Source organism: Polypterus senegalus, chromosome 4 (assembly GCF_016835505.1).
Source record: "Polypterus senegalus isolate Bchr_013 chromosome 4, ASM1683550v1, whole genome shotgun sequence".
Classification (NCBI taxonomy): domain Eukaryota; kingdom Metazoa; phylum Chordata; class Cladistia; order Polypteriformes; family Polypteridae; genus Polypterus; species Polypterus senegalus.
In genome coordinates, this window is record NC_053157.1 from 7191803 (window position 1) to 7208479 (window position 16677).

Below are 16677 nucleotides of genomic sequence, written 5' to 3' on the forward strand. Positions count from 1 at the left end.
CAGAGAATTTTGTTTCTCATGGTCTGAGAGTCCTTCAGGTGCCTTTTGGCAAACTCCAGGCGGGCTGCCATGTGCCTTTTACTAAGGAGTGGCTTCCGTCTGGCCACTCTACCATACAGGCCTGATTGGTGGATTGCTGCAGAGATGGTTGTCCTTCTGGAAGGTTCTCCTCTCTCCACAGAGGACCTCTGGAGCTCTGACAGAGTGACCATCGGGTTCTTGGTCACCTCCCTGACTAAGGCCCTTCTCCCCCGATCGCTCAGTTTAGATGGCCGGCCAGCTCTAGGAAGAGTCCTGGTGGTTTTGAACTTCTTCCACTTCTGGATGATGGAGGCCACTGTGCTCACTGGGACCTTCAAAGCAGCAGAACTTTTTCTGTAACCTTCCCCAGATTTGTGCCTCGAGACAATCCTGTCTCCGAGGTCTACAGACAATTCCTTTGACTTCATGCTTGGTTTGTGGTCTGACATGAACTGTCAACTGTGGGACCTTCTATAGACAGGTGTGTCCCTTTCCAAATCCTGTCCAATCAGCTGAATTTACCACAGGTGGACTCCAATGAAGCTGCAGAAACATCTCAAGGATGATCAGGGGAAACAGGATACACCTGAGCTCAATTTGGAGCTTCATGGCAAAGGCTGTGAATACTTATGTACATGTGCTTTCTCAATTTTTTTATTTTTAATAAATTTGTAAAACCACAAGTAAACTTTTTTCACGTTGTTATTATGGGGTGTTGTGTGTAGAATTCTGAGGAAAAAATGAATTTAATCCATTTTGGAATAAGGCTGTAACAGAACAAAATGTGGAAAAAGTGATGCGCTGTGAATACTTTCTGTATTCTATCTATCTATCATATAGTGCCTTTCAATATCTTTCTTTCTATCTTTCTTTCCCTGCAGTGTCCATTGGTCTCCTGTTAAATTCTCACATCTTATATTTTGTGCCAAAGACTAATTAATATTCAGCTAATTCACAATATGTTAAACCTCATGCGCTGAAGATGAATGCACCTGTTTTTTTAAAGTGTCCGTGTCTGGACAGGGTGGGCCCGGCCCCCCTCACTCTGACCCCAACTCCCTTCCAGGGTGTCATTCATCACCCACTGACGGCCGTCACCTCGGCGTGCCTCTCATCCCAGGTCAGACCTTTAGAGGTTTCAGATCATTTTCAGAGATGGTGTCAGCGTTGTGATTTTTAACCATAAACTTGTATTCTGGACTTACTGCGTGCGGCTTTTGAAAATCTCCATATTGAAGGGTAAACTGATCAGCGCCAACAGATTTAAACACCCAGGGCTGCCATAGAGTTTTCTTTATCATTTTTTTTTCACATTCATCTCCGCCATGCCTGTTGAACAATTCTGGACTGGTGGCGCTGCTCCGATTCACACGGTTAGAACTTCCTGTAGCCCCTTTGTCTTTGTGTAGGTTTGACCGACTGCCCGGCCCCGGCCACCACGTTTTCTACACAGGCAGAAATAAATCTGTCAGTGAAGCAATTCTGAAGACGACAAGTCAAGTAAAGTGACAAAAGCAAAACAGCCATTTTATGGCAGAGTGTGGTTACAAATAATTTCTGAGGCTCTTCAGGGAATATTCTGCCTCCTGATTTTCTGATCAGATATCCAACATTAAACAAGGACGTAGGGAGGCAAGTGGTGGGAAAAACAATGGGCAGCTGTACCAGCAGTGGCAGCTAGAGGGCAGCAGTGCATGGCGAGTGTGGTGAGGCAGAAGATGATGACCATGGCAGTCCTTCATCTCGACAGCTGTAGTCATGCAGCCCCGTGTTTTGGGGAACGGGAGTGGTGACACCTGATAGAATTTCTCATTGGTGACGGTGACCAAGACGAGCTTGAAGTGACCTCACAGGCACACGTCCAATCACACGCGTCCTCGGTATCCCTTTAGGTCAGACCACAGAACGAGTTACGGTAAAAAGGCGGCAGGTGGACCGCCAAGCCACGTGAATTGTCATGAAAGGACTTTTCCATCACTTTTACCTTTTCACAAAAGCTACGCCTCTTAGGTTATTTTGTAATTGGATGACAAGAAATGCTCCCAAACTACACTTTCCTAAAGTTTTTGGGTTGTGGCCGTTGGGTCTCACAGGTTGGCGACTCATCGTTGTGTCTTGTTTGGTTACCAGGCTTTGGAAAACATCTTGTATCACTTCAGTCCCAAAGGTATCACGTCCTGGTGAGCTGAATGACTTCCGGCCTGTCGCTCTGACGTCACATGTGATGAAGACCATGGAGCGGCTGCTGCTTCTCCACCTGAGGTCACAGGTCCGCCACACCATCGACACTCTGCAGGAGGAGGTGGGAGCGGAGGATGCCATCATCTACATGCTACACCGATCCCTCTCCCACTTGGACAGGCAGTGGTGCTGTAAGAATTATGTTTCTGGACTTCTCTAGCGCCTTCAACACCATCCAACCTCTGCTCCTTAGGGACAAGCTGACAGAGATGGAAGTAGATTCATACCTGGTGGCATTGATTGTTGACCATCTTACAGACAGACCTCAATATGTGCGTCTCGTGAACTGCAGGTCTGATGTTGTGGTCAGCAGCACAGGAGCGCCGCAGGGGACTGGACTTTCTCTGGTCCTGTTCAGCCAACATACATCGGACTTCCAATACGACTCGGAGTCCTGCCACGGGCAAAAGTTCACTGACGACACTGCTATGGTGGGCTGCATCAGGAGTGGGCAGGAGGAGGAGTATAGGAAGGACTTTGTTAAATGGTGCGACTCAAACCACCTACACCTGAACACCAGCAAAACCAAGGAACTGGTGGTGGATTTTAGGAGGCCCAGGCCCCTCATGGACCCTGTGATCATCAGAGGTGACTGTGCAGAGGTGACAGACCTATAACTACCTGGGAGTGCAGCTGGATGACAAACGGGACTGGACTGCCAATACTGATGATCTGTGCAAGAGAGGACAGAGCTGACTATACTTCATTAGAAGGTTGGCGTCCTTCAACATCTGCAATAAGATGTTGAGATGTTCTATCAGACGGTTGTGGCGAGCGTCCTCTTCTATGCGGTGGTGTGCTGGGGAGGCAGCATAAAGAAGAGGGATACCTCACACCTGGACAAACTGGTGAGGAAGGCAGGCTCTATTATAGGAATAAAGCTGGAAAGTTTGACATCCGTGGCAGAGCGACGGGCGCTGATCAGACTCCTGCCAATCATGGAGAATCCACTGCATCATCTGAACAGGATCATCTCCAGACAGAGGAGCAGCTTCAGAGACAGACTTTTGTCACCGTCCTGCTCCACTGACAGACTGAGGAGACCCCACACTATGAGACTCTTCAATTCCACTCGGGGGGTAAACGTTAACATTATACAAAGTTATTGTCTGTTATACCTGCATTGTTATCACTCTAATATTTAATATTGTTATTATCAGTATGCTGCTGCTGGAGGATGGGAATTTCCCCTTGGGATTAATAAAGTATCTATCTTTCTCCATCCATCCAAGGGGGGACCTCCCAAATCCCCTAGTCATCATACACTGAATTTTAAAGACAATAAGAAGGGTACGATTGGGTGGAGAGAGAGAGAGAGAAAAAAAAAAAAGTTTAAGGAACCCACCCCCCTAAATGATCCCGTAAGCCTGTTAACCGCACATCCCACAATACTCGCCTCCGAGTACCTCGACAGTGATGGCTGGCAGGCTTCTTAGGGGCTTACGGCGCACAGTCCGCAACTTTCCTTCGGCTTCTTGTCCACTTCCCACTACTGTGAGGGCTGCACTGGAGCGCCCCCTTGTGTCCCTGTAGATGTTCTGATTTTTTTTTAGTGCACAGAGATCAGAGAAAAAAGAAGGCAAAGTGAACAACAACATTTATTTCTAGAGCACATCTTCATACAAACAGTAGCTCAAAGTGCTTTACATAATGAAGAATAGAAAAATAAAAGACAATAAGAAAAGAAAATAAGTCAACATTAATTAGCAGAATAAGAGTAAGGTCCAATGGCCAGGGGGGACAGAAAAAATAAAATCTGCAGGGATTCCAGACCATGAGACCACCCAGTCCCCTGTGGGCCCCAAAGTTCTGCCCACCAAAGTCATCACCAAAAATGAAAGCACACAATCGTCAAGTGTAAAATGTGAAGCCCCCTCAGTGGGGACTGAAACGAGTCTGAATGGCAAAGTAAAAACACGAACAGCGTTTTTACCCAAAGTGTTGAGTGACTGAAATGTCTGCAGATCCCCTGAAATACAAGTCTGCCATGGGAAGAGTTTGATTTGTCATTTGAAACTGTGCAGCAGAGGGAGAAATCAAGTTACAAATGGGTGTGTGCCTCAAAGGCGCTGTCTCAAATAGTTTCCATAGATGTCCACTAGAGGGGGATAACACCAACAAACCCCGGCTAGCAATAATGGCAGGCGCAGGACCTTTTATTTTATAAAGATTCATGCGTAACGCAGCACTCGGTAATGAAAGCAAGCGCCGTGGAGCACAGAAGGCAAAAGGGGCTGTCGGAAGCAGAAAATTCCATAACAGAAATTGGGACAAAAACGTAGCAAACAGGATAAAAAGCCAATAATTAAAAAAAAATAAATAAAAAAAAAAGCAGCACTCACCAACTCCGGAGCGCATTCACAATGAACCACCAGGAACTGGGACGGGCCCTCTGGATTTATTGGGCAGAAGGCAGTGATTGGCAGGTGGCTCCGCCTCCTGGAGGGACCACCCACAATGTGAAAATGAATCATTAAGCTTCAGTTAGTTTGTGTTGCTGAGACTTGAATGGCTAACCAGGAGTGCTTCTCTGATACAGGAGGACTAGGTGGTCACCCAGGGTGGCAAATGTCTCTATGCGACATGTTATGAAGTAAAATAGATCTGCCGTTACCATCATGCGACTCACGTGAATCTCCAAGGGGGAAACACGACGAGTCAAAAAAAGTGACAAAAGCAAAACAGCTTTTTATGGCGGACTGTGGTTACAAAGAATTTCTGAGGCTCTTCAGGGAATATTCTGCCTCCTGATTTTCTGATCCGAACATTAAACAAGCAAGTGGTGGAAAAGCAATGGGCGGCTATACCAGCAATGGCAAGTGTGGCGAGGCAGAAGATAATGCCCGGGGCAGTCCTCCTTCAGGACTGGCATAGACAGCTGTAGTCAAGCAGCCCCATGTTTAGGGGGTGGGGGGGGGCACACCTGATAGAATTTCTCTTTGGTGACGGTGACCAAGACCAGCTTGAAGTGCCAGTGATTGGTCACAAGTGACAGGCAGGTCCTCATTCACCTTGACTGGTGTAGATGGCTGTAGTCACACAGCCCCATGCTGTCTTGGGGGCACACCTGATAGAATTTCTCGTTAGTGACAGTGACCAAAACAAGCTTGAAGTGACATTACCATTGTGCGACTCACGTGAATCTCCAAGGGGGAAACTGTGGCACCTGCACGGCCCCCCCACCCCGGTAATCAATTTGACATCCATGTACGACGGGAGGGAATCTCCAGAGCGGAGCAGCACTTTGATACGTCTTGAGGGGATCTCCAAGCAGGGTGCCCCCCCATCCCACTCTTCGACCCAACATCTGTGTGTGACTCGCATGAAGCATCAAAGGCGGGGGGAACGATCTGCTGCAGTAACATGTAGAACACTTGCCTTCAAAACTCGGTGGTTTGGACGAACATTTTCAGTTTTGCATACGGCAGCCAACAAGCTAAATATGTGTGTGTGTGTGTGTCTGTCTCGACTGTCGCCGCGTTCATCACAACGTGCAAATAAATTACTAGCTACTGAACGTTCTCCCCGTGTCTGCATGGGGTTCCTCCCACAGTCCAAAGACATGCAGGTCAGGCGATCCTAAATAGTCGCTAGTGTGCGCTTGGTGTGTGTGTGCCCTGCAATGAGCTGGCGCCCTGCCCAGGGATTTGTTTCCTGCCTTGCACCCTATGCTGGCTGGGATTGGCTCCAGCAGACCCCCGTGACCATGTGTTAGGATATAGTGGGTTGGATAATGACTGAGTCACTGAATGGGTAACAGCCATTTCTTCTTTTTCTTTTCTCTCGGCGTCAAGTCTTCTTGATCGTATCTCCCTCTGAAACCCCAGCAGTGGTTTAAAATGCACAGACTGGAGGAATCGGGGGCGGGTGATTTAGGGAGAAGCCCAGAGGGTGGAGCCTTTTTTGCGGCGCATTTGATAACAGGCTGATAATAATCTCGTTTGATAATCTGAACAAACTCAAATCCTATTATGGGATATCATCTCCTGTTGAATTCTGCTCTGTACTTGTAATATTTCTATTTTAGTATTATACTAGCTGAAATAGCCAGTGTTGCCCGGGAGGAAAATAAAGTTGGTTTTTTTTTTAATTGTTTGAGAAAAACATAATTAAAAAAAGACAACTTTAAAAATAAAAATAAATTAACAAACAATAAACTTGGGTTCGCTTCCTGGGTCCTCCCGCCCTGCGTGGAGTTTAAATGTTCTCCCCGTGTCTGCGTGGGTTTCCTCCCACAGTCCAAAGACATGCAGGTTAGGTGCATTGGCGGTCCTAAATTGTCCTTAATGTGTGTGTGTGTGTGTGTGTCCTGCGGTGGGCTGGCACCCTGCCTTGCGCCCCGTGATGGCTGGGATTGGCTCCAGCAGACCCTGTGCTAGGATATAGCGCATTGTCGGGCAACCGGCAGTGCGCCGCGGAATTTTCTAGGGGCGCCGCGAAAACGTTTGTAAAATATTTAAAATTGCTTGATTGTGTTTTTGAACTTTTGAACAAAAAATATTTTATGTTGGAAAAACAGATAACGGAACACTTACGGAAATGAAGTCTTAAGAAACGCGAGAGACTTCAAATGATCGACAAGGAAATGCGCGTCTGTCTTTCGAAAATTGATCCTCGCTTCGATCTCGTATGTGCTGAAAAACTCAGAATCTCAACGTGCACATGAATTAAATTTAAGATTTATCCTTTGATTCCTTTATTAATAAAATGTCTTTCAAACTTGTAAAATGAACTGTTTTTATTGGCGATTGTCCACAGATTGTGTCGTCACGACTTTATTTTTGGGCAGACCCTCAGGTGCGCCGCGAAAGAAACTTTTTGGACTTAGTGCGCCGCAACTCGAAAAAGGTTGCCTTTCACTGATATAGCGGGTTGGATAATGGATGGGCGTTTCTTGGGGCTCTGGCCGCTGAATTGATTCTTTTTTTCTTAAATGGCACCTAAACATAAATTTGATGTCAAGTGAGCCACTAAGCTGGGGCCTCAAACTTCAACTTCACTTCATTCAGTTTCTTAATTTGAAACCAATGCTCGTTGCTAATTAAACCCGTTATTGAATTCCATGGCGCTCTCTCGTTTTGCCATGGCAGACATTTCCAAAACTGTTCAGCTTCATTTTTAAGAGCGCTGGCTGTCAAAATGTCTGGTGGACCCGAGCAGATCGACATTACCGAGGCCTTCGCCTTTCTTTATTTTCAGTTATGGTGTGATGGACGCAGGTTGTTCTTTATGTGTTGGTTCATTTTATGTCTTTATATTGTTTGGTTGCTAATTAAGGAAAAAAAGAAATAATTCAGGGGCCTGAGCCTTAAGTTGTGCATCGATTAAAATTAAGGCAAAGGGTTAATTAGCAGCAAAATCTGCTCACTAATTAAGAAAAAGGTTAGAATGAAAATGTCAATAAATACAACATGCGGTGAACCGGAGTATGGGTACCGAGCGGCTGCAGGTCGCACACGTTGACATTTATACAAGACCCGTTTAGTGCCTTCTGTCGATTTAATCTGAAAGTATTTGAGTTTGAGAAATAGAAAAAAAAAATCCACACAAGGGAAACGTGCAGCATTCACACTGACGCTTGCCGAGCCGATGGTCTATCGATTTCGTCCTGCTTTGCCGAATTGTCACACAAATCGATAGTCATGTTGATTATTTATATAGCACATTTAAAACAGCATAGGAATCCATCCATTATCCATTATCCAACCCGCTATATCCTAACTAGAGGGTCACGGGGGTCTGCTGGAGCCAATCCCAGCCAACACACGGCGCAAAGGCAGGAAACAAACCCTGGGCAGGGTGCCAATCCACCTCAGGACACACACACACCTCACGCACACACTAGGGACAAGTTAGAATCATCAATGCACCTGACCTGCATGTCTTTGGACTGTGGGAGCAAACCCACGCAGACACGGGGAGAACATGCAAACGCCACGCAGAGAGCGAACCGGGGTCTCCTAACTGCGAGGCAGCAGAGCTACCCACTGCGCCACCGTGCCGCCCCAACATAGGAATACTGTGCCCAAAGTGCTTTACAATAAAAGAATAATAAAAAAAAAAACACCATACAATTAACACCCATCCATCCATTTTCCAACCCGCTGAATCCGAACACTGGGTCACGGGGGTCCGCTGGCGCCAATCTCAGCCAAAACTGGGCACAAGGCAGGAACTAATCCTGGGCAGGGTGCCAGCCCACCGCAGGACACACACAAACACTTCCACACACCAAGCACTCACTACGTGATCCACCTAACCGGCATGTCTTTGGACTGCCCGGAGGAAACCCACGCAGACACGGGAAGAACGTGCAAACTCCACGCAGGAGCGAACCCGGGTCTCCTAACTGCGAGGCAGCAGCGCTACCACTGCGCCACCCTACAATTAACATGAATACCATACATAGAAATAAAATAAATTAACGTAAATAAAATAAATAATACATACAAGTAATGTTACATAATCACAATGAGGAAAGCATCAGTATTACTGAAGGTCACAGAATGCAAGTGAATAGAAATGAGTCTTTAATCTCGTTCTGAATTGTCGACGACTCCTTTATGTGACGAGGTAAAGAGTCCCACAGGTGAGGTGCCACTGCTGTCCCCCTTAGCTTGACACTCGGTACGAGACAACAAGAGACAACTGACCAGAAGATCTAAGCACTCTGGATGGCTGGTGTAAAGCACACAATTCAGATAAACAGGCAGGAGCGAGCCCAGGTAAAGATTTAAAAACTAGCAACAAGACTTTAAAATCAATTTGAAAACTGACAGGCAGCCAGTGTGAAGAAGCTAATATTGGAGAAACAGAGTCGGACTTTGTTGCCCCAACCAGAAAGCGAGCGAGCTGTGACCTGCGTATCAGAGATTTGCTAATCCCAGAATACGGCGAGTTGCAGTAATCGAGGCGAGAGAAGATAAAAGCATGAGTAGCTTTCTCAAATTCCCTAGAAGATAATAAAAGGCTTGATCTTACCTAACAGACGAAACTGGAAAAAGCAACTCTTGACTACAGAATTAACTCAAAAGAGAGGTTACTGTCAAAGATAACACCAAGATTGCGGACTTGAGGTTTGAAAAAGACAGAGAAAGAGCCGAGAAGTCCAAGACCAATTTGGGCTTCAGTTGATGGACCCGCTATAAGCACCTCCATTTTATTTTGATTCAGATCAAGAAAATTATTAGCCATCCAGGATCTTAGTTCAGACAGACAGTTGTGCAGTTGATTTATTGCAGAATTGCAGACGGGAATATAAACCTGAGTATCATCAGCATAGCAGTGAAAAGAAATGTTAAATTTCCTAAAAAATCGCTCCAATAGGGTGAAGATATATAGAGAATAAGATAGGACCCAAAATGGATCTCTGAGGAACGCCATATTTGAGAGGAGCAGTAGACGAAAAAGAGGAATTTAAAGTCACTGAAAAGTGTCTACCAGTTAGATCTGACCTGAACCAGTTAAGAGCAGCCCCTTTGAGCCCAACAAGATGTTCAAGCCACAACAGCAATATCTCATGGTCAATAGTGTCAAAGGCAGCGGACAGGTCCAGGAGGACAAGGACTGCAGCGCCACCTGAGTCAGTAAAATAAGAGATGTCACTCAATACTTTAAGGAGGGCCGTCTCAACACCATGATAACGCCTAAAGCCAGACTGGTAGATCTCAAATAAAACCTGCAGCTACAGTAGCTCTCCAGGACTGGAGTCGGAGCCCCCTGGTCTAAGGCCTTAAGTTCTTAAACTGTGGGTCACTCTTAATGGGTCACAAACGGTTTGCGGAGTGCCTCCCAATTGGTTACCGCGGGCAGCTTAAGGACATTTCATTGCTCTGCTAAATCCCGGTGACCCTAACCCTGAGATGACAATCAGTGATCATTTTTTTTTTAAGGGAAAAAGGGGTGACACTCTGCAGCAATTGTGGGTCACAAAGACACAAACGGGCACAACTGGGTCGCAAGAAAAAAAAAACACGCTTAAGAACCACAAGTCTAAAGCATTTCACACTATCGAGACACGCTACCCATTGTTTGTTGCGCTACAGTTTCTCCTTATTTGCCTTAGGCGCCACGACATACTTCCGAAGCACATGTCGGTAAGGACTAGCGAGGTATGCTACCCTTTGATTTATATCCTACACTTTGTGAGAATTGGCATTGGGTGTCATAACATAGGCTACTTCTGGCAGACTGGCAGTATATCTTCACCCATTTTACACGAGCTATGCTGCCTAGCAGTCAGTGTTTATGGATCACTTGTAAAAATGTATTTTTAATAAAATGCACTTAATGGTATTTCTTGATAATGGAAGTAATTCTGTCAATGTGTCCTAAATGAAAGTTTTCAAGATTGTCAGAGAAAATCATGGAAACATAAATATTTATTTAGACGCGTTTTTCTGTCAGAAAACACCCTCTATTTCTTTAAGCTGTTAAAACTTCCGAAAATGTATGCGGTAGTATTTTTCAAAAGGGTATCAAAGATCGACAAACATGACTATCGATTTGTGTGACAATTCGGCAAAGCAGGACGAAATCGATAGACCATCGGCTCGGCAAGGGTCAGTGAGAATGTTGCACGTTTCCCTTGTGTGGATTTTTTTTTTTCTATTTCTCTAACTCAAATACTTTTCAGATTAAATCGACAGAAGGCACTAAACGGGTCTTGTATAAATGTCAACGTGTGAGACCTGCAGCCGCACGGTACCCATACTCCGGTTCACCGCAATTTTTGCGATTAGTGGATTGATTTCTTATTTGAGCACCGCAAACACTACACCTTTCCCATTTGAGACACGGCATTTAAAAAAAAACAGTAGCATCCAAACCGTTAATTAAAATTTGGACAAAACAGTAGGCCGAATCACGTTGTTAAGAGTAAACGACACAGACTCCCAGCGTAGTAAAATCTCAGCTTCTGTTTGGGATCGAGCGTGAGGAAATCGGATTGGTTATTTAGCGGAGGAAGGCGTGTCCAAAGAACACTGTTGCATTCTGGGAGATGCAGTTTTTTTTTTTAAGTCACGAACTCGTAAAGATTGTGTCAGGCACGGTGGAGGAAAAAATCATTTTGCCAAGTCGCACGCTGAATAAGAGTGTAAGATTACATGGTTGTGAATTTCTTTCAATTTTAATAGCTTTGAAGAGAAACATGACTATGACATAGGTAAAAAAGCAGTCCAATCTGACACCCACGCTCGATCTACAGAGTGCATGCGTAATTTATTTTTGTACACATGCGTACATTAGATTATTTGATTTCACAACCGGTCTTTACCGTTACGAACGTGTGGTATGACATTAAATAATAACTGCACATCGCATCGCGTTCGAATTTTTATTAACAAGAGTAAAACATCTTTCCAGTTTTACTTTGGACAACGGCAACTTTTGAATTTTCACTTCTCATAAACATGCTTCATGGAAACAGTTTAATTGAAAGGAAGCGAGAAAGTAAAACGCGAATTGTGTTAGCCTAACATTTTTATTCCATATGAAACCGAGCCTTCGAAATTTACAGGGCAAATAAACGTTTTTCATGTAATCACCTATAAAAAGATCCGAAAGTGCGCACACTGGCACGCAAGCTTGCTTGCCTGAAAGTAGTGCGCATGCGTATTGAAAGTCGGACTGGAGGCGGCGCAAGCGCGAGGCGATAGTGGGAGTGGCCACAGATGGCGGAAGAGGAAGTAGGAGGAGGAGGCGGGAGGGTCACGCTGGTGTTCTTCAGACAGTGTAAGTTTTTGTCGTGTTCTGTTGTACCTTTAGACAATCGTTTTATATAAAGTTAAAAAAGAAAAAAAAACACAAAACATTACATTGGCACGTTTGCGATCGATTGAGAATTCTGCTACCGTGCATGGTACTGCATTACCGAGAACGAACTTTTTTAATATACATCCGTGGGTACAGACCATGTCATTGCTATACTTTATTTACCTTACGTCTGCTTACAGTCTGTCAAGTCTGAGTTTCAAAGCTGGCCATTTGTAAGAAATACGTCTAGTCGTTTCAAGGTGGAGTAGTTTTTAGTAGACGTCCCATGTTGCAATTTTCATTTATACCTTTGACTCTCATTCATAGACGTATGCAGGATTGTGGCTGCCAATTTTACGTGGTGTCATTCATGTTTTGTAAGTCAACGTCTATTTCATGATCACATGCATGTTGGCATGTTTATTGCCACCAGCAAAAGTAAAAAAAAATGTCTAGTGAAGCTCATGACAAATGTCATAATTCATTTTGCAATAAAGATTGGAGTGGAAGATGCAATTATCTGTCTGCTCCACAAAGCAGGATAAAGCTGACAACACTGCCAGGATTCTGTTGTCTGATTTCTCCAGCACCTTCAATACCATCCAGCAATCCACATTATGGGGTAAACTCCGAGATCTGCAGGTGGATGAGCCTGTGGTGTCCTGGATGATGGACTGATCTGTCGGGCAGACCACCATCTGTGAGACTCAAGGACTGTGTGAGCAACACTGGAGTACCACAAGGAACAGGCCTGTCTGCTCTTCTCTTCACTCTACACACCTCAGAGTAGAAATATAACAGCAGGTCAGGTCACTGACAGAAAATCTCAGATGACTCTAAGCTTTTGGGATGTATTGATAAAGGAGATTAGACAAAGAAGAAGAGGAGGCAAGGGAGAAAACGTTGTTTCTTGGTGCAAAGAGAATTGTCTGCACTTTAACATCAGCAAAGCCAAGGAACTGCTTTTTGAGTTTCACCGCACCAAAGAGGTTCTGTGTCCAGTCACTATTCAGGGTGTGGATGTAGAGGTGGTCCATTCTTGGGGGTCCACATCAATGACAGGTTAGAATGAAATCAGAATCCAGAGGAACTATAGATGAAAGGGTAGAGCAGACTATATTTAGGAGCCTGTGTTAACTTATTATGGAAAGTGACATCCTTTGTATCTTCTACACATCAGTGATGGCCAGTGTGGTGTGGTGAGCTGGTAACAGCAAATACCCAGCAAATCAGCAGGCCGATTAAAGTGGCAGATTCAGTTATGGGACACACTCTGGACCTCCTAGAGGTCACAGCAGAGGAGAGAATTAAATGCAACCCATCCTCCCTCTGTGACACCCCAGCACTGAGGACGTGAGGACTGAGCCAACAAATTATTCAGCAGACGTGTGTCAGGAAACGTGACTGAGAGGGGCTCCTTTATATCAACAGCAATAGGCCTGCAAACTGCCTCACTGGGACTGCTAAGGTAGAAGTTTTGTTTCTTTGTAATTGTCTTCCTTTGTCATAATTCGGGGACTTTGTTGTTTGTTTTAATGTAATATCTGAGGTGTCACCCATTGCACGGCTGCACTTGGGTCCTAATTTGTGATCCTGAGGTGGTTTGTCATGTGGTGGGTGCAGCAACACGCTGGATCAGCATTATCTATCTATCTATCTATCTATCTATCTATCTATCTATCTATTATATAGTGCCTTTCACATCTATCTATCTATCTATCTATCTATCTATCTATCTATCTATTATATAGTGCCTTTCACATCTATCTATCTATCTATCTATCTATCTATCTATCTATCTATCTATCTATCTATCTATTATATAGTGCCTTTCACATCTATCTATCTATCTATCTATCTATCTATCTATCTATCTATCTATCTATCTATCTATCTATCTATTATATAGTGCCTTTCACATCTATCTATCTATCTATCTATCTATCTATCTATCTATCTATCTATTATATAGTGCCTTTCACATCTATCTATCTATTATATAGTGCCTTTCACATCTATCTATCTATTATATAGTGCCTTTCATATCTATCTATCTATTATATAGTGCCTTTCACATCTATCTATCTATCTATCTATCTATTATATAGTGCCTTTCATATCTATCTATCTATCTATCTATCTATCTATCTATTATATAGTGCCTTTCATATCTATCTATCTATCTATCTATCTATCTATCTATCTATCTACAGTCATGTGAAAACATTAGGACACCCTTTGAAAGCATGTGGTTTTTTGTAACATTTTTAATAAATGGTTATTTCATCTCCGTTTCAACAATACAGAGAGATTAAAGTAATCCAACTAAACAAAGAAAACTGAAGAAAAGTCTTTTCAAGATCTTCTGTAAATGTCATTCTACAAAAATGCCTATTCTAACTGAGGAAAAAGATAGGACACCCTCACATGTATTCCCTCTTAAATTGGCTCAGATCTCACACAGGTATATCACACCAGGTGCACATAATTAGTAGATCGTTACTCTGCATGTTGAATGAGGCTTGCCCTATTTAAACCTCAGACATTTAGTTTGGTGTGCTCCTGACTGTTGAAGTGAGAGTGAGCACCATGGTGAGAACAAAAGAGCTGTCAGAGGACTTCAGAAAAAAGATTGTAGCAGCCTATGAGTCTGGGAAGGGATTTAAAAAGATCTCAAAAGATTTTGAAATCAGCCATTCCACTGTCCGGAAGATAGTCTACAAGTGGAGGGCTTTCAAAACAACTGCCAACATGCCCAGGACTGGTCGCCCCAGCAAGTTCACCCCAAGAGCAGACCGCAAGATGCTAAAAGAGGTCTCCAAAACCCTAAAGTGTCATCTCGAGAACTACAGCAGGCTCTGGCTACTGTTGATGTAGAAGTACATGCCTCTACAATCAGAAAGAGACTGTACAAGTTTAACTTGCATGGGAGGTGTGCAAGGAGGAAACCTTTGCTTTCCAAGAGAAACATCGAGGCCAGACTGACATTTGCCAGAGATAAAGTTGACAAAGACCAGGACTTCTGGAATAATGTTCTTTGGACAGATGAGTCCAAAATTGAATTATTTGGACACAACAGCAGAGGACATGTTTGGCGTAAACCAAACACAGCATTCCAAGAAAAGAACCTCATACCAACTGTGAAGCATGGAGGTGGAAGTGTCATGGTTTGGGGCTGCTTTGCTGCAGCAGGACCTGGTCAGCTCACCATCATAGAATCCACGATGAATTCTACTGTGTATCAGAAGGTGCTTGAAGAACATGTGAGACCATCAGTTAGAAAATTAAAGCTGAAGCGGAACTGGACCATGCAACATGACAATGACCCAAAACATACTAGTAAATCAACCAAAGATTGGCTGAAAAAGAAGAAATGGAGAGTCCTGGAATGGCCAAGTCAAAGTCCAGATTTGAATCCCATTGAGATGCTGTGGGTGACTTGAAAAGGGCTGTACGTGCAAGAAACCCTCAAACATCTCACAGCTGAAAAAGTTCTGCATTGAGGAGTGGGGTAAAATTTCCTCAGACCGATGTCGAAGACTGGTAGATGGCTACAAGAACCGTCTCACTGCAGTTATTTCAGCCAAAGGAGGTAACACTCGCTATTAGGGGCAAGGGTGTCCTATCTTTTTCCTCAGTTAGAATAGGCATTTTTGTAGAATGACATTTACAGAAGATCTTGAAAAGACTTTTCTTCAGTTTTCTTTGTTTAGTTGGATTACTTTAATCTCTCTGTATTGTTGAAATGGAGATGAAATAACCATTTATTAAAAATGTTACAAAAAACCACATGCTTTCAAAGGGTGTCCTAATGTTTTCACATGACTGTATCTATCTATCTATCTATCTATCTATCTATCTATCTATCTGTCTGTCTGTCTGTCTGTCTGTCTGTCTGTCTATTATATAGTGCCTTTCATTTCTACCCGCACACACTCACAAGCAGAGACACAGAACCAATGAATGAATAAATAAGTCTATTATGTAAAAAAACAACCTGCAACGAGACAAGACTTTTTAAGAGAGGTTGTTTTCAAGTCTCGCCCTCCTCTCAACCTTTTTCAATTACACCCCCGGTCCTCTCACCGCTCATTTGTGCGAATGCTTTTGTCAGACACACTTCCTGTGCTCTCAGCTCTTATAAATTTTTATGTTTTCCTCATTTAAAGTCGTTTATGAAAAGTCCTCAGTTTCATCCTTTAAAGAAGCTTTCCTGGACAGTATTTTTAGACATAAAATCTATTTGTTTCCTTCATTGTAATCCTTTTCTGGACAATAATTTTATACATTCTAGATGACACGTCAACGACTGAGCGATGAAGAAAGGGCAGCGCGTTGAAAAGAGGCCCAAAAGCGTTGGAGAGAAAAGAATTCAAAAAAGAACAATAATAATCTAAGTGCAAATTCAGAAAATAAGGAAAGTAATAATCAGCCCGGAACAAGTGGAACTGAAAACCTAGCAGGTCCAAGTGCGGTCGAAAAAAAAAGACAAAGAGTAGATGACAAAGTAGAACATCATAAAGAATTCAAAAACGTTGACGTGATACACATGCAGAGCAGGTTAGAGATTATGAAAGTACTAAAATTCGAAAGTCTCAATAAACTGATAGTAAAGATCGCATTAGCGCAAACAAACAGAAATTATTACTCAGTGAAATA

At 43.6% G+C, this 16677-nt stretch overlaps 1 protein-coding gene across 1 annotated transcript in view; it reads left to right on the top strand.

Annotated features, from left to right (window-relative positions):
- Positions 1–11893: 11893 nt before the first annotated feature.
- mmaa (metabolism of cobalamin associated A) overlaps positions 11894–16677 on the top strand; it is a 54106-nt gene continuing 49322 nt past the window's right edge. The window contains exon 1 of the mRNA XM_039750207.1: positions 11894–11997. The gene's annotated coding sequence lies outside the window, so the exon portion shown is untranslated. The remainder of the gene's footprint in view (positions 11998–16677) is intronic.